The sequence below is a fragment of the Corvus brachyrhynchos genome, unplaced genomic scaffold, assembly GCF_000691975.1.
Source record: "Corvus brachyrhynchos isolate BGI_N302 unplaced genomic scaffold, ASM69197v1 scaffold152, whole genome shotgun sequence".
In the NCBI taxonomy this organism is placed as follows: Eukaryota; Metazoa; Chordata; class Aves; order Passeriformes; family Corvidae; genus Corvus; species Corvus brachyrhynchos.
In genome coordinates, this window is record NW_008237447.1 from 7796024 (window position 1) to 7815556 (window position 19533).

General features: G+C 40.8%; 1 long non-coding RNA gene across 1 annotated transcript; it reads right to left on the bottom strand.

The window, feature by feature from the left end:
• Nucleotides 1-1641: 1641 nt before the first annotated feature.
• LOC108446037 lies at nucleotides 1642-17816 on the bottom strand. Its single transcript, XR_001861142.1, has 3 exons — nucleotides 17805-17816; nucleotides 6355-6361; nucleotides 1642-1724 (listed from the first exon to the last, which is right to left on the bottom strand). It is a non-coding gene; the product is annotated as an uncharacterized LOC108446037 (long non-coding RNA).
• Between the last annotated feature and the right edge of the window lie 1717 nt (nucleotides 17817-19533).

Genomic DNA, 19533 nt, shown 5'->3' on the forward strand with positions numbered 1-19533 from the left:
ATGACTTTTCTTATTTGGATGTATTTGTTTACCCCCCCCCCACACACCTTCAGGGCACTGCTTTGTCAGCATCACCACTCATCTAATCCCAGAGTCTGTGACTTGCATTCTTCGCAGAGAGTGGACTGACAGAAAATGACACAATTACTTTTTTTCTGTTACTACATTTTGGGTAAGAGTACTTCTGCCCTGCTATGACTGCAGAGCAGCTGGCACAGCTACAACTGTGTTACACCTTATTGTTTCCCTCTGTGTATCCAGCAAACTGTGACTTCTCCTCGAGAAGCCCCCCCATGATAAGGCAGGCATTATGCATTCCTTATCACCTCCACCCTGGAACACGGCCCTCCAGTCACACGGGCCTACCATCATGATCATAAGATTTAGCTGTTGCTAAGAATAGGCATGATCGTTTGGAAGAGATCCTGCTTTATTCCTGGGTACAGCTTCTGAATGGTGTTAGACAATAAAACCTTTAGGCTGGATTCTGGATGGCACCTGCCTGCTCTTTCCATCAGCTCAGGCGTATCAGACCTCTCTCTGTGAGGGCAGGCATGAAGATCTGTGCCATTTGCTTAGTTAGGGACAGCTGCAGACGTGCACAGGAAACCATAATGTCTCTGGGAATAAAGCAGGAAAGCCTCTGGGAAATGACAATACCTTTAATTTAAATAAATAAATAAATAAAAATAAATATGCTTGGAAAGAGAGCTGAGAAGAATAACAAGAATGATTTCGTTCCGGAGGAAAAAAAAACCCAACTCCTTGCAGTGAGACATTGAACTAAATGTATTTTGCTTCAAAGAGAAGATTATAATCTTTAAGGGACTAGACAAGAAGATATTTCATGAGACTCCAAATTAGTGGGCAGACACACAACAGAATCCAATATTTGCAAGTTCAATCTGAAGATAAAAAGTACGTTTTAAGTATAATTAGCTACTGAGATGAATTGTCAAAAGATGCAGTAAATTCTCCATCACTAAGAAACTATTTTAATTATTATATGCTTACCTTCCACTAGAGCCCAGAAGTCTCAGACAACACAGGCCCAATAATCTCTAAGTTTATCTAACTTCTAGCACAAGCCACCCCCTCTGTCTGAAAATTGTTCCTGTTGCTAATTCCAATGGGATTATTTTTTCCCCAAGAAATTCAAGGTGGGAGAATTATGACAAGTGGATAATTAGGGCATACAACATCAGGTCACGTAGACATTGTTTATGTAATAGTAGCATTCCTCAGTTCAGTGCTTCCAGGGAAAAAAAATAAAAGAAAAGGTATTCCCTAGTGTCTCATTCAGGTTAGAACACCAAAATAACAACAGCAACAAAACCCCAACCAAACAAAAAAGGACTATCACTTTAGAGATAAACTTTAAAATATACAATATTGTGTATAGTATTGTGATATGCTTTTATCAGTTCCAGAATCCATCAAAGAGAATCATAGAATGACCTGAGTTGGAAGGGACCTTAAAGATCATCTCATTCCAGCCCCCCTGCCACAGGCAGGGACACCTTCCTCTAGACCAGGTTGGTCAGAGCCCCATCCAGCCTGGCCTTGGACACTCCCAGGGATGGGGAACCCCAGCCTTCTCTGGGAAATCTGTTCCAGTGTCTCAGCACCCTCACAGTAAAGATTTTTTCCCTAAAATCTAATCTAATCTGAACCTGCTCTCTTTCAATTTTAACCCATTCCTCCTTGTTCTGTCCCTACATGCTCTTGTATATAAGAATATTTACAGTATTTAGGTAAAGAGAGGAAAGGTTTCAGAGTGGCGCTATCAGTCACTCTTACCAATTCCCTCCTGGAACATTTTAGCATTGTTCTATACCCTAAACAAAAAAACACAGTTAGCAGCACATTATTTCTCCTTTGGTCCTCTAGGAGTTTACATGGGTAGCTCCTATTAACACTAATCAGAGCTAAGGGCAGAAATCCCCCATGGACAGCCATGTTGTCTGGGGATATGTCCATAATTAATGTGTTCTTCGAGTCTAATTTTGAAACAAAGTAATCAGGCTTAAGATGAGTTCTATTAAGAGCAATAAACCTGTGACTGCATATTTGACTATATATATATATATACACACTGTATCCAATGTCAGACCAACGTATAGTTCACAAGACAACTTCTGACAAAACAAGCTCTATCTTAGCTCAGTTTGGGAGCATGATATGTGAATATGCAAGAAGAGAAAAACACAGTGAGGTTTGTCTTCTTTCTGACTCTTTTTTGCAGCACATCGTTATTATAAATGTTAATGCTCATCATTGTTCTTCTTCACATCGTAGTTCCCAGGCTCAGCAAAGCTAACATAATCCTAGCACTTCTGATGTTACAAATTAAAATTAACCATGCAGCACCATGGGAGTATTTGTAATAGGAAAGATATGGAATGGGGACTTTGTGACAAGTACGTGGAGGAGAGAAGAGGAAGCTAGATGGCTTGAACATGAGTGGTTTTGCAAGTAAGAGATTATGTAATGGGACAAGGAATACAAAATAAAATTATGCCAACAGAATTTGGTTTCAGTATTATTTAGGATTTCTGTCACTGGAAGAGACATTTTCAAGTCTGTGATTGCTGATGCTGCAGCACAATTGATGTCCAAGTCATACATAATGTATTGTACAACACGGTATATTAACTCAGCTTCAAAGTGTTAATATGTCATGAAACTTAATTCAGATATCACAGATTATGCAAAGGAGATAGAGATGTGGAGACACACTCTCGTTTCTCAGAGGTGTCGGCCAGACAGCTTTGTGTCCCCCAGTCCAGGAGAATACGGCAGCAGCTTGCTCTAAAGCTTTTTCACAAGGTGAGGGCTGCGTGGTTCTTCACCCCAGTGCTTTTGACAGAGAAATACCATGCCAAGGGCAAAACTATGCATTAAAAAAAAAAAAAAAAAAAAGGCAGAAGCATTTGAACACAAGAAAACAGCCCAGGTTTTGCAGTGTCCCAGCTGCTGATATATTTTACATTGCAGATGTGAAAACTGTATAATATAAGCACAGAAGAATTTATCATTTTCTTTACCTACAATACGGCCAAGTCCTAGCTTTAGTTCTGTATGGGTAGAAAAATCCAACTGTGCTCCCTGAATGCCCATGAATAGATAGCAGCAATGGAGACAAACTCTTTTCCTGGTCAGATGCTGGGAATAAAGACTACAAACTTTCCACAAAGTTGGGACTGGAGTTGCATGGAGACTTATCCAGTGCCTCTATCAGCTGGGAATGGAGCCCACGACAACCCACAGATCTCAAAATGGAGGTAGAGACCTTCTTCCATTTCCACACACGCTGTTCTTGTGAGTCTAACTGCTCTCTCCCTGAGCAATTCTATGCTTCACACAAGCTGCTACTAAAGGAGACCATAAACAACACCTGCCAAAATTGCATTGGAAGCAACAGAGGAAAGCATCCACAGGAAGCTTTTGCTCATGGTATGAAGCTTTCAAAATCCCCTTTGCAGGCAGTTCAACTGAGGAAAGAGGAATGTCATCTATGCCTAAAAGTGAAGTTTAGCTCCTGACACTGCCATATTATTTTTGCATGAACTTGGGCCCTGATGCTTTTAAAAACAAGTAGGAAAGGATATATCTAATTGTCTCAGTGTTCCACTTCATCTGTAGAAAAGGGATAACAGATGACAATTTTCTGCCTATAGAGATAATATAGGTGGATAATATTAAGCATTGAAATATTAAGATACTATGGACATATACTAAGTCTTCATTAGACTGTCCTCTAATATCTATCATCTCTCTGGGTGTTCAACTCAACGTAATATAATGCAATTAGAAAATACTCTTATGCAAAATACTTAATGATTTTATTCAGAAATTCTGTAGAACTCCCATTACTTGAAGCAAAAATTCAAACTATTAACCAGAGGTGGCTAGATAAGTGCATTTTTTTTTGCTAGGAAAAAAAATTCCACCTATTTTTAATTAAAAGGCAACTCTGTCTCAGAAACCACACATGCTCACGCACAAAAGAAGCCAAAGCAAAATAACCTCATCCTAACTCTTAAAACTTTGAGGAATCTACTTTTAGTAAATGAACTGGGGGGGTTTAAGCCTTCATGATTATCTAGGTTATGGATTTCTTTGTATTGTCTGTACTAAGCCGAGAGGAAAAAGGGATGCTTTCATTATTCAGACTTAATGAACGCACTCAGTTTAAACTAGCTAGACAATCCAGTGCATTTGGAAGCAAAGAAAAATAAACTAGGAAAACATATGAAGTCCAGGATTCTCTGGAAGAAAAACCAGCTTGCAGGGCTGATCACAGCCCTGTACACCAACTGAAGCAGGACATGTGCCTCCTCAGTGACCACTTTGGGGAGGACGGGAAGTAATGAAAAAAAGCAAGTCTGTAGAAGAGGGTCCACACACATAGTAGAGAAATCTTTCTATCATTTAATACTGAGAAGTAAAGGAGTTGCATTCTGTATACTTCCATAATTTACTAAATACATTCCTTCTGCAAGATCAACGTCTGGTGCTACCAGTCCCCCAAAATAACAATTCCTTGAACATACACTCAAGAAAACACCATTCACGGTGGCTGACAAACAATCTGGGAGCCTGTTAAGCCATCCTGTGACAAATTCACACCACCAATGTAGAGTTAAACATTTTTTTTTAAATGACAAAACAGTAAAGTACATCACCAAGTCATATTTGACCATCACTTTCTCCCTTAGCTACTTCAGGGGGCATGCAGCCTGCACTCACCAACTTACTTCTGTCCCATTCCGTGGTGGCAGGAACCCCAGGTTCTCCTCATCTCCTCTTGGCCACGTTAGAGCACCCTGATGTCTCTCAGGTGCTCCTCATGAGGGCTCACTTCCTACTTTCTCCTCTAATGGCAAATCTTGTTCCAGAGCTTCTGCCAAATATGGCTGTGAAGGCTTAGTTTTCCCATCCCCTGTTTTCTACCATTAAGCTCAGGATATAATGGAGGGCTTAGGATATGTAATTAAGGCTTAGGTTGTAATAAAGGGACGCTCTTTTGTTTAAATTCTCTGCCTTACTGTGGCTGCTTTAAATTTGTATTTCTATCATTCTCTAATTAGTATCTCTCTTCTGTCTTTAGGCTGGCTTTTCCTGTTTATGAGGCTGTAGTAAAACATCATAAATCATTTAACCTAGAAAAAAGTGATTGTACCAACAGCTTACCAAAGCAACAATTATCAGTTTGCTCTCAATACTACCTAGAGAATACAGATGACAACAATTCTAACAGAAAATGAGTGTGAGAAAGGGGTTACAGGAATGATTTAACCTCTTCTTCCTACACAGACAGCACAACTTCTGGGGACTTCCTCACAGTAAATAAAAATACCTCTCTGCAGATAATTAGTTCAGGTGTGGCAGCAGTTTAGAAGGTGGTTCACCTGGAATCACTTCAGGTATTCACCCGCTACCAAACAACATGAACATATTTTCCCCATCTCTCATCCTTGTCTCAGCAAGCATCCTACCATGCAGGGACAGCCAAATGCACAGGAGCCAACACAGCAGGCTCACCAAGACTAAGAGCAACCCATTAAAATATATATAAAAGTCAGATGAGTGGTAATGAGGAACTCATAGGAGTCATTTCCCTCTAGTTCCTCTGCCCATCCATTTTCACACATCCCTCCCCTCATTCTTCTGGGACAGCTCTTCAGGTTCTGTTCTAGTTTACCCTGCGGAGAGCTTGGTTACAGCTGCCTGCCAACATATTGGCATGTGCCTGCACTCAGAACACAAAACTGGGGAGAACCTAGGTTGGTTCTCCCAGGATCAGAAACTGTGAAAGGAAGAAAAGCTGCAAAGCAAGTCAGCTGTCAGCTTTACAGCAGGGTCCTGCAAAACACTAATTCCTTCTCCACCCTTTGTTTCAGTTCCACAACACTCTCATGTTCTGCACTCTCATGCGCTCCTCAGAGAAGTAAAAAGAATTACTGTCCAACACACACAGACTCTCTTTTTCCATTTAAAAAACACACATTTTCAAATTCTGTCCTCTTCTGCACCAAGGAAGGCATGTGAAGCTAACTACATCCTAAAATGGGCTTTTGGTTCAAAATAACCCAAACATAGCATATTTACTTTCAGTGTTATGGTAAGTCAGTCAACTAGGCATTAAGCACTGCTCAACAGGTGTTCACAATAGATTACACAAAAGAAATAAAAAAATCCCCATCGACTTCTGCATTGTGAGATGAGTCCCAGTTCTTTGAGCCATGGGCCATGCAGCAAAGAATCTATTATGCATCCTTGATCCTGCATTCCAGCCTCTGCCAACAAATCCACTTTGAAGATACTCCTAATGTTCCAAGTCCTGAGAACCTTTAGTCTGTATTAATTAATTACAAAAGGAAAAAAATTAAACAGATATCCATGTGCCTTAGGGCGATATTCAGCCTGCTCCCTCTGACAGCTTTCCTTATGACTTTGAAATCTATTACCTGCTGCAAGAGTAGGAGCTTTGTGACAACCTTCAAAAAAAAGCTTCTGCCTTCCATGCAGGAACTGTATTTGCTTCAGTGGCAGATCAAGGTCTCCATGTGGTACAGAACAGCAATTACCCCATGAATATAACAAATATGCCAGCAAGCATGTAGGAAAAGAAGTATATGCAAAGTCAGAAGCTAGTCAAAACTCAGCCCAGAAACTTTCTTTGCGCAAAAGTTCATGGGAGAGGGGAAGGGAGAATTAAAACAAGTCTGGCTGCACATCTTGAACTTGCTGAAATCTGAAGACATTTAAACCAAACATAGTAATTTACTCACAAGAGGCTGAGTTCTTGTTTGTACAATGACTGGATGGGGAAGGAACAGAACACTCCTGCTAAGAATTCCTTCTCCTGGGTCAACTGGACCTAAAAGGACTTCAGAGAAATTGGATACCTGCTCTAAGGAAAGCCATTACTGCAAAAGCTCTTCCAACCTGTAGACTTAGGAGAGCTGTGACCCCATTTATGGATGCTAGACCAGAACACTGGGCACAGACTCCTTTGTAAACCTGCTACAAGAAGAACTGCCCCTTTAGCAAGGTACAGACTCTAAACCCCACACAGCCAACAAAACAGATGCCAAAACCTGCCAAAAACTTCCCAGAACTTCTCATTGTTCAGAGGAGGAGGTGATTTAGATTGGGTCAAACCTAAGCATGTCTTCCATTCACTCAACATGAGCATGCTTACCTGCCTGCCTTCCTTTCTGTCTGAGCTGCAGTACCCATTGTGGGCTTTCCACCTCTCAGTATGTGTCTGTCAGTAAGGATGGGTGGATCACTGTGGCAGCCTTCTCCCTCTGCCCATCATCTTTTCCAAAACACAGGAAACAGCTGTCAGGTCAGTTCTGAAAGCTGGTTAATAATTACACAGACTAATTATTTGCCTTTCATCTTAATAATTAGCATTTCAAAAGTATTTTATTAATCAGTCTTGTTACAGGTAAGGACCATTGTAAGTTTTGGATTTTCATTTTTTTTTAATGCTTTTCGAGTCTTTTTTTCATTATTAAATCACCATTGAGGTTTCCAGAGGTGCTGTTACAGAGCTTGTAATAGCTTGACACCCTCCACCCCTCTTTCAATTCCAATTCACTATCTAGGTGAATGACTATCTAAAATTATCATCATACTCTCCAGATATCACTATCTAGAATAATCTGGCTTCTAAGGCTTAGCAGATACAGTAATAACATACCTAATTTTTAACTTTCATGATAGGGTTCCCCTGGGACAGAATAGAAGGAAGACTGATTTATTATTAATATTATAAATAATTAAAATTAATGAAATGCACGAAAAGTGGAAAGTGTGAACCAAAGGAAGAACTAGCACACAAGCCTTAATGTAAATTATTGTCTCTGTGTCTATACTACCAGTCTGTAGTCCTTTACATCCGTGCAAAGCATGCATAAAATCTTACTAGAACAAAATGATATAATTTCCCACTCACTTTCCACACATAGAAGTATCTACAGAAGGTGCAAGGCAGGGGAGAGAGTGGTCAGTCAATCGTGTTTTAATTTACAGCTATTTTTGTCTAAGCCCTGAATGGCCTGCCAATTATGAACAGTACCAGCTGGGCTGTCAGGAGAGCAGACTAAGAAGGACACACAGATAAAGAAAACAATCATAATGTGAAAATGAAGAGCAGGAGAAAAGTTTGGAGTGGGGAAGACCCGATGGGGAGCCCAGCTCTGGTTTTAAAATGCCTCACTACAGTCCTGTCTTCCACAACCCCCCAAATGAAAACATGATTGTGATCATCATCATTATCTGGACATAGGCCTGTAACACAGCTAGGACTATATTTTTGACTTCTTGGGGCATAATTCAGATTGCTATTAGTTACAAAAATTGTGACTTTGTGTGCTTAAATAAGCAGCGAAAATAAGAATTTCGTATGATGAGGAGGATGAGAATCTTTAAAGGGTCTTCTTTCCATTTTTCAAATAAGTAACAAAGCCTCACTAGTTTCTTTCTTTTTATTTAACACAATAATTTTACAGAAGTTTTAAGCAAAATATAAAATAAAAGTTGAGATTTTCAGTAAAATGGCAGCTCTTCTGTTTCCAGAACCTCCTTTCCCCCGACTCTCGCACAGGGACAACATAGAAAACAATTCTTCTAAACAAAACCTGACGAATGCTTATCAGTGGAGTCATGTTTTGAGCAGCTATTGAGGGAACAAGGAATAAGCACAGGCATTAAAAGACAATTTTATTCCATTGCTATTAGGATGTCAGTGATGGACCACACTGGTGTATATATAGAAATGTTGCATTTGGGAAAGGAGCAGTTTTGGAAGCTGATCTGCTTTTCATGACTGCTCTTCTCTGTGAAAAAAATTAAGAGATTTACCCCATACTTTATTATAATCTGCTTATTTGTGGATGCAGAGCAGTTTAAAAAGGAGAAGTATATTTATACTCATGCACTTCGCTGTATATCAGCATCACACTGACAAATTCTACAATATCCTCCCCTCCACTCCTTTCCATAGCCTTGTAGGAGAGGCAAGGCAGACAAGGCAGTCTGAAAAGCCAGCAGGCCATAACTCCTCTCCTCTAGACAAGCGACAATTAATCAAATTTGCCAGCGAGGCAGGTACCTCTTGTCCTTTAACACTGAAGGAAACATAAAGCTCTTTTCTCTGAGCACTGATTGTCCAGTTGATACTGGAGCTCTCAGGAGCAGCTACTGAGCTGCCGAGATGCTGAAAAACAAGGTAACCCAAGACCTAAATATGCCACTCTTCTGCTGTTTTATTAATCCTTATTTTTCAAGGGAGCAATGAAAGAACAACCAGCGGCTGGAGTATAATGTTTTTCACCATTTTTCCCTGCAAGGTCATGAGTTGCTCCTCCCCTTCCAGTGGTTCAAGGCCCCAGGGGTCATTCAGGCTCTGACCACAGCAGCCCTGCTCAAAGGGAGCCATCCCCACTCATGTCTGTGGGAGTGCAGCACCAGGGGTGAAGAGACATCCCCTCCTTCGGAATAAGAAAGAAGAGAACAAGCCACAAGACCATCAAATATGTCTACTGGGGAACTAAGAAGAAAAGGATTATTGCTTTTTTTTTGGTTTTGCTCTCAAGCAACTAACCTTTCTGTTTTAGTTTTCTTCATATAAGCGTAACTCATTGATTAATTCTGACAATTATATAAAGCTTTTGAAGTGCAAAGAGAGACCAAAGAGCATATCCAAAATCTGGGACAGCCATAGCTCATCTGTTTCTTATGGTTCCCTAGCACAGGTTTTATTTCCAAGTAAGTCAGTCACATTTCAGTCAGTGCAAGAGATATTTTCACAACCCTTGCAAAAACCCTTCCACTAAGATGCAATTATGTCCCCCTTGGAGGGGGAAGGGATGACAGATATAATTTCAGGGGACTATACAAAAATGTTAAGATTAACTGTGGAATCTCTCCTTCAGTCACTCAGCATCATCCAAGCACTTAGAAACGAACCTTCTTGGAAAAAAAGATAAGAGTCTTCTTATTTTAGTTGCAGAAGATTATTTAACCCAGAATTGCTGAATTAAAAAACTTTTACATTGCAATGTGATCCCCAGGTTGAGGGAGCCCCTTGTTGGCTTTGCTAACTCAAGTGTAATCCCAGTGAAAGAAGAGAACTGCAGTAAGGACGCGTGAAACGAGAAGGCTTGTTTGCTGTAGAAGTACCCTCATCTCACTTTCACACAGGCTCCAGCCTCCTGTTGACTGAAAAGCTGACGAAAGGAACATTCCAAGCATGTAAGCCAGAAGTGTAGGCAGAAATGGGTGATGATTGGGGCATGTCAATCATGTCACACCGCTGGAAAGCTGCCCAGTACGTGGTGAACAGCTGCTCTCCCAATGACTAATCACACTGGAGGAGGGAGATCATAAAATTCTCCATTTTCAGAGAGGAAGGTACTGCTCCTCCTGATGTCACCTCTTATAATGAGCTTCTCCTTGTCTTTCCAGGTCCATGTTGTAGTAGTCCAGCCACAATGTTTACAGCAAAGACATCTCATGCCAGTGTTTTGCCTTCAAAAAATTATCTGTCAGCAGTGCTGTACTGCAGATGTGGAATGATCAGTGATCAGTGAATTAATTTCAGAAGTTCTGAAAACAAAAGCAATTTATAAGAGCAGTTTATAAGTATTCTTACTACTACTGTTTGGTTACAGACAAGAATACAGTGATGTTGTTGAGTTCTAACAAACCCAACTCAAAGTTCAGTGCTCTTCTATTGAAATGATCACTTCAGTAAAGGACTCACAAAAGCCTAGAGCCAAAGATGCCCCAAGGTGGTAGAAACCAAGACACAAGGTACATCAGTTTGGATCTACCTCATCTGTGCAACCACAAATTCTGAGAGGAAATAAAATTTAAAATTTCAGAATAAAATGCAGGAAATTATTTTTATTTTATTTAGAAATCCTGAGTTAGTCCACTTAAATGCAATGCAATTTCCCAGATGCTTAAAGATGATAGCAGGCAGGATAACATCCATAAAGCAAGACAGAATACAGCTTTCATTATCTCAAGTGTTCGAAAGCCCAGCCCATACCAGGACAAAATGGCTGGTGTTTGCCTCTAACCATTCCAGTCATCCTGTTTTTGAGGATTGCAGTGATAAACAATTCCCTGAAGTATACTGTAATTCTGCAGCACTGATGAGCCCAATATCAATGCCTGTGTTAAGGGCAAGTTCAAAGACTCTCCAGTGTTTGCTTGATAAGCTTCTCAGAGAGGTCATTAACTAGGACAGTTCGTGTACTGTACTCTTCATGCAAATTTTCTGGGTTCTTTTTCTTGGTTTTGTTTTTAATATCTTTATCATCAAAATCCTATTTTAGGGCACCTTCCCCAGCTGCCTAGGAACATCTAAAGGGAAAGGCACACATGTAGCTGAAGTTGACACACACATACTATGGCCTGTGAGTCTAAAGCATGTTTTTGTTTAAGGACTCTTATCACACATGAGACCCAGAAAGGTTTTAACTGGGTGAAGCATAAAGCTCTTACAGGACTGAAGACAAGAGAGGAATGGAGTAGAAAATATTTGCAAGACTTAGATCCAGTAAGAAAGTTATTATAGGAGATGCTTAGGGTAGCTCCTGGTGATTCTCATCTCTACTACTTGAGCATTAGCAATAAACAAAACCAACCAGATGAGAACCTTGTTGGTACCTCATCCTCCGGAGCTAACTGCTGCTGCTTAAATCTCTAAAATCACTGATGGTGTGGTGTTGTCATCCTGGCCCTGCAGATGGCAGGTAGTGGAGGTGACCAGGCTCAGTCCCACGGATGCAGTGCTGCACAAAGCATCCATCAGGACAGCTCTGGCTGTCACAGTCAGCTTGGGACAACTGTTCCTCAGCCAACTCCTTCCAGCAAGCCATCTACAGAGTCTGAAACAGTTCCAGAAGAGGCCCTCACTGACACAGGAATGCTGTTCTACCACACCAGCATTTTTCACTTAATGGAGGAACAAGACAGAAGCAATTGCTGCTGTCAGTGAACCATTCCAAAAAAGCTGCTCCAGTAAAAAGTTTCAACTGCATCCAGGCAAGGATGTCGGACAACACCAATTCCCCTGGCCAAGAGCGAGACAGGCCTGCCCAAGTCCATCATAGCTCTAGAGGTCTGAATTAATGGCAGCTTTGCAGGGAATCAGCTGCTGTCTAATACAGGGCCCAGAGGCTCCAGCAAAGATCTTTTAGCAGATCTAAGACCCAGAAGCAACCAGAGTTGCCTGAAGCCATCGCAAGCATCAGACACAGACTAAGACTCCAAGAAGTCCCAGAGTCCCCAGCTGTCTCTGAAGGGTTGTTGTTGGCTGTTCCCCAGCCCTGTGGAGCAGAGACAGGAGCAGGATCCAGAGGTGCCGTGATTCAGAACCACCAGGAGAAACAGCTACCTGAGCGGGTGCTCTAAACAGGAAAGACAAAAGTTAAAACCCGAAAATTTTCATAGCCAGCTTTTCAGTTTCATAGCAGAAATTAATTCAAGCAGGGGGACAAGTCAGCTGACCAAACCAGCAGGATAGCGTTAAAGAGACATGAAGAAACACAGCTGGTGGGCATCTCCCTCCTCCACAGCGGTGGAGGGGCAAGAGGGGTGGTGGCAGTGGGAGTGCCCAGGATGGCTCTGAAGGGCCCCATCTGCACCTGTGTCTTGCCACAGAAATTTCAGCTTTAGGAGTCCTGTCAGAACACAAGCAGAGTTCTGGCCCCAGAGAGAAGACCAAGGATAGATCTCTTTGTTTCTTCTTTTGTTTGTCAACAGTTTCTTTTAGACTGTGCACTCCTTCCCCAAGTCTAGCTGCTGAGTAACCAGACAGAGCAAATAGATCAGATCTCACACACAAATAGTTTTCATCTCAGCAGATCCCACTCGGGCAATGTCATCAAGTGCCAAGGTTTTGGCATGAAACTTTACCCTCCTAGCACCCATATTTGTAGCTGGAGGATATGTAGGGAGAAGAAATATACAGATATGTAAATATGGGGGACGAAATTCTTTACTGTAAGGGTGGCGAGGCACTGGCACAGGTTGCTAAGAGAAATTGTGGATGCCTCAATCCTGAAACTGTTTAAGGCCAGGCTGGAGAGGGCCCTGACCAACCTGGCCTAGTGGCAGGTGTCTCTGCCCCTCGGACTCTTTAACTCACTTCTGATAAGTATCATCATCTTCTCCATGTGTAGGCTTTTTCTTGTTTTGTTGTTTGCTTGTTTGTTTTTAATTTAAACTGATCTTTGCAGTACCAACTGCACTTGAAAAAACTTTCTCAAGTGTATAAACGATGGGTAAAAAGCTATTTCAAACAACCTACAGCTACTCTGGGCAATCTGTTTAGCTCAGCTGATTGTTAGGTACTCCAGGAGTTCAGGTTTACGTAGATAGTCATTGCCAGTATAAAAGATAGTGATGTCAGCCTGTCTCATTTATTCAAATATCCCCAACCCTGTGAGCCTCAGATGTTCCCTTACAGGAAGAGAAATGAAAACAAGGGGGGAAAAGGAGAGGAAAGGAAAACCATCCTGATACACACTTCTCTTTTGACTTCCCAACAGATGCTTCTCAGAGAGGGGCTGACCAAGCCTGACTACTGGAACAGCCAAGCATTTTTAAATATGTATTTATTTATAATTAGGATTATAGAATATTCTAAGTTGGAAGGGACCCACAAGGATCACCAAGCCCAACTCTTAAGTGAATGGCCCATACAGAGATCAAACCCATGACCTTGGCATTATTAGCACCAGGCCCTGACCAGAAGAGCTACAGAACCTTACCAGACATCAGAAAATATGGATGCAAAGGAACAAGACATCTACCCAGGAAGGCAGCATTCTGACCACCCTTGAAGCTGTGGAATATTTTTAAATTCACAAAATTTCCACTGTATGTATATTTTGAGGTTTCAAAATGTAATACTACATTTCCCATTTCTAAAGCAATATCAACAACAATGAAAGCTTAACAATTTGGAAAAAAATACATAGCCAAAATTGAAGCACAGCAAATCAGCTTTCCTGGATTTTACTGGTGGGGGGATGAAAAGGATTGAGAGGGGACATGCTGTTGATTTTTTTTTTTCCCCTGGCCCTTCAGCTAATGCTATAAAAGAAACATTTTTTGAAATCTCCACAACTCTTACACAATAGGGAAGAAAAAGAGCACAACCAAATCAATCACTCTCCAGCTGATACCACTGCAGAATGAAATCCATTCAGAGATCTCCTAGAAGCAGAACAACACTTCTGAGTTGCAGCAAATCAAATCTGGTGATAAAGGGGCTGCTCTCGCTTCCTCCCTCCATGACAAACAGAGGCACAGGTTATCTGCTCCAGCATAGTCAGAGCAGCTGGAATTAAGCTAGTCAGTTTTTATTATCAGTCCACCTTCCCGAGGAAGCCACTTTATACAACTGCCTCTACAGGTGCTTCTATCCATTTGTCTATCTTGCAAAATAACTTCCAGTTTTCCAGGGCAGTTTCAATGAGGTTTTGACAGAATGGTAGCAGTTATAAAAATACTGTCTGATCAAGTTCTGTACATGTATGGATGGTAGGGCAGGGGAAAGATAATGTTCCTGCAGAGGGAAATTTCCTATGTTAATTTATTGGACACAAGAAAATTCACACATTCAGCACAAAGCTATAGGAAATCAGATCTCATAACTTCTACTCATTATGGCACTACTTTTTTCCTACAGTTGTGAGATACTGAAAGATTGCAGAACCTCAGGGAAACAGAAAGATGCATTTTGCAGTGTATCAGCACTGCCTTTTTTATCTAAAATACCACCTTTGGAATATAAAAGTAGCTGGGGTGACAGTAATTTAACAAGTCTGCAATGAAAACACATACACCTGATGAAATTAGAGGAGGGTCCAACAACAAAATCTCTACTTGGATTTTATGCCTTCCAGTGACTCTATGTATGTTTTTATCAAGGATTTAGCTTAGAACAATCTTTGCTGTGCATATAGGATATCAGAGGGAATGAGTGTGGAATATACATCAAAATGATGACAGTAGTCACATCTCTGGCAGGTGTCACTTTTCACTTACCAACATGTTTCCTTAAACCTGTCCAAATTTTTATTCTGAGTGAAGTTTTGGTGTATAAAATGGAAACCATATCTTTTATTAGGTCTTTAGCCTCTAAGTTAACACTATTTTACTGTGTCTCTGAATATGTTGTAAGTAGGAAAAACCAAAAAGAACTAAATGCATTTTTAGTTTGAATTTCAATAAAAGAGTTGCATTTCTCAACAAGATTGTGAATATTGGGCTGCAAATTATTACAGAAGGTTGCATTTCTTTTTATTCCCTCTGCAGGTTACTGGGTGAAGATATTTGATTTTTGTATTCTAACAATAATTGTATTTTGTCTGCTGAAAAAAACCCAAGTTCTTTTAGCTAAAGACAAGGTTATCTAACCATCCTTTATTTGGGGCAATCAGCCATCACAAAACAATTCCTGGGAGTAAACACCATAGTTAGAGACATGCAAACAAAAACTAGCATTATAAATGATAGCACCACACATGAAAGAAAAAGGAATCAAAGACATTACTACATGAAGCAAATCTGTATTATGCCTCCCACTGAGCTGTAATATTTTTGCTGTACTCTGCTTTGGGGGGTTGGTGTTTGTACGTTTTTCTTGTTTGGGTTTGTTTTTTTTCTTAAGCAAAACGAGGTGCACCAAGAGGGTAAATCAGGTAAAACCAATTTTTTATTTTAAGTTTTGGAAATGGCACAAACTTTTGTGTCTACCTCTCTTCCAGCATGCCAGTGTAATAAGTCCCTCAACATAGATATCAAGAAGAATTATTAGAATATAAAAAAGGCCCCACACAACAAAAACCAGTGCCACACACACATTTTAAGATTTTGTCAAGTGGTTTAAATTCTGGAAAACAACCAACCAAACAACCAAACACTGCCAGTCGCATAAAATCAAGTATAACTTTCCTATTAATTTGTGACAAGGTGGCCTCTATGCAGTCAATTAAAGCCTTAGGTTTGGGAATGGGCATTACTTTGCTACAGACAATGAAGCAGTGCTGATCTGCACCAGTATTTGATTTGGCCAAATATAAGAGGCAATTGCTACCTCAAAACAAGAGGTCTCTTTGCTGAAAGGAGGGGATCCTGTTGAAAAGTTACTAGCTGAGCAGCACCTCATTTCTAAGTTTTATGCATGAATCAGCCTCAGGGAAGATTCACAAATATACCCTAAATTAAATGCTTTTCCATTATTCCAACAGCCTAAAAACATAAAGAGAGGAATTAATTACATAGGGACAGACCTTGAATCCATTAGTTGTTAGGGATGTCCTGTGTATCAAAGATTAGATACAATACATAAAATAGCATTAACATCATTAAAGCTTAGAGTCATTTCAGCTACTGGTAAAAGTTAAGAAAATATAATGAAAAAGCACATTCCCTGAGAAATGTAAGTGGATTTGCTTTCTCAAAGACTGGTGTGAACCTACATGTAATCAATCAGCTCAGTTGCTACAGCTGCACTGTCAGAAGCGTAAGGGTAGATTTACTGTAGGAAGGTACCGAGAAAAAGCCGTGACAACGGCACGAAGATGCACCAGAAGCTCTTTTCCCCACGTATGGCCTCCATCAATTAAAGCCACAATTCACCAGCAACATCAATAACAAAGTAACACTCCTGAAAATCCAGGAGGAAAGTGGAACACAAAGTGGATGCTGTAAAACAGAATCCTTCTGCAGTGAGGCATAGCAGCCCCATAAAAGCTATGGAGTACCAGGGACTGCACTGCTGTAATTCACTTGTCCCTCCCTTTCTCTTAATACTGTCTTTATATATTGGTGTAAGCTATATATCCATCATATAAGGGAGAAATGTAGTTTTCTGGGCATGGGATAATCTATTTTATTATATGTTCTTATGTTCTCCGGTTTCTTCTTCCCACATCTGTTTTTCTTGGCTCTGTGTGTACAACAGCTGCATATTTGGGGAGACCAATTTCAAACAAAGGAGAAGTATTCCTTACTTTTCTCATAAATCACCCTTCAGATGGTATACAACTCCAGAAATTCAGACAATTAGGCCAAAATATCAGGGTTTTTTTCACAACAAAACAAATCAGCACCATTTCCCTAGTGATATCCCCCCTCTACCTAGAAAACCAACCAGATAAGTGCGCTTAGAAATCCAGTTGTTTACATCCACTTCTGCCCCATGATTTAGTGTCCAGCCTTTCATACAACTCATTTCATGCTCATATCATTACTACTTTCTGGACTGGAAAGAACCTGAACAAACAATAGGAATTATGGTCTTAAAACAAAAGGAATGGAAATACACTGTGGTCCATAGAGAGGATGGCAGGATCCACTTTCCTTCCCTGAAGAAGGATAAAGATATTGACCCCAGAGCAATTTCAGCCAGCTTGATGCTGTTGCTTCTCAAAAGGCAGTTCTCAAGCACAGAGAGTGAACATGACAGGAGCACGTCACCATCAACACAGAAGAGCTGACGGAGCATCAGCTCCTCTGTATTCCTCATTTGCTAAACCCTAAACTCTTCATTCAAGCCACATTACTGCTCAGCTTAAAAGGAACTACCATCAAGGAGATACACAGCAAGGTTTTAATGACAAAGCAGAATATGCAAACACCACATGTGCCATAGCATTAATAATTCTGTAATTGAAACCAAATAATATATAGTTCACATTTCCATGCTTAACCATTTCATATTTAAACCACAAAGTGAAGATACTGCGAAAATGTTACACAAATAGTTTCTCCTGTTCATTAGATGTACATGAGACATGAGTTAAGAATGTAAGAAGAATGTGAAATTAAAACCAGTAAACCCTGTGCCAAATGTTATGGATTCCATCAGTTTAACACCCTTTCCAAAATCTTTCATAAAAATCACAATGCAGCTTCACACCCAATCCATTAATTGCCCCTCTTTTGCTAAACACTAGGAAGCCTGCAGGCCTTCTGTTTGTCTGTTTATTCTTAATTCAGACACCGATGGGGCATCTGAGGTGGTTTAATAACAGCCCTGTGCACAATCTAACTTTTCCAGTCTATAGTTTGACTGTTTATTTTTTTGAGGGGATGAGTGGTGTTCTTTGAGTTTACTTGTAATAAAACATGGCCAGTGCTCATTAGACAAGTACAGCAAAATATTTGGTTTTAAAAGACAGTACTGACCAGACTATTCTCTGCATGAAGTGGCTGCTGGACATGGTAGGAGCACAGCAGCAGTACAGTTTGCCTGCACATGTCTGACATGCAGATTTTCAAACTGAGTGCATCCATTATAAAGCCATGTACAACGAGCACCAGGTGAAACCTCAAAACCTGTCTGAAGAAGGAAATTTTAGGCAGCCCCATATGTGTGTGCTCAGCCCGGTGCTTTTGTAATCCTGCTATTACTTAGAAGAGACCATACTTCACCACAAACCTGTGTGAAGCACCATGGGTGGTCTCTAACTCCCCAAGATGCTAAAAGCGGCTTGCAAGCAGGTCTGCTGGCTCCATTCAAGCAAACAAACAAACAAACAAACAAACAACTCCCTAAGAGTCTGTATCTTCTGGTACCATCAAGACAGACCCATAGAAGGTCTTAACTAATGCCAAATACCAATGGCCTTTGCACTGCAAAATCCCCAAAGGCAACCACAAAACCAACCCGATCACATTAAAACTAAAAAAAAAAAAAAAAAAAAAAGAAAGAAAGAAGCCAAGTCCAAAACTTTCTTGGCAATGGCACTGCGGATGGGCTGGAAAGGAGAAAAGGTGAGGGATTTCTGCTCTGCCATTTGCCTAACCCTCATTCCCTCTTGCCAGACAATGGCTTTGCCTTTCAGCATGCATAGTACAGTATTTTGCAGCTGCTCAGAGAGAAACTTCCCTCCTCGAATAGTGCACACCAACAGTAGCTGGGAAGTTCTGGGAAGTAGCAGCTGGGGGGATCAGTGCTGGCGGGCTGAGCTGAAATGCATCTCTCATCACAACTGTGCAGAGCCAGATCCCAGGGCTGTTAATCAAGCACAAGTCAACGGGAGCTTTGCCCAATAAAGTAACAGAGTCTGGCTTATTCCAGCACAGAATTACACCACAAAAGCAGAAGCCCTTCAGTACCCAACACTGAGGCCAACGCCCTCCTTTCCTCTACTGGTTAACTCCCTTCCTTTATCTTCTTCTCCCATAGTCCTGAATAAGAGGGTTTAAAGCTAAACTGTGAAGTGATGCCGAGAAAAGCAGGGATGCAGTCCAAAGGAACAAGGGGCATTTGGGTTTTAGTTCTCTTTATCTCAGTTTTACTACCTGCCCCATTTGTACCATGAAGATCCCTCTTCTCCTCCTCTCCCCAAATAATTAGAAAACAACAGCATTTATGTCCACGCTGAAGCATAACTCTGGCATACTCAGGTGTGCTCCAAACCCCTGTGTAGCCTCCCAGTCACATACAGCTTGGATCAGCTTGTGTTTCCCCTCCTGAGATCC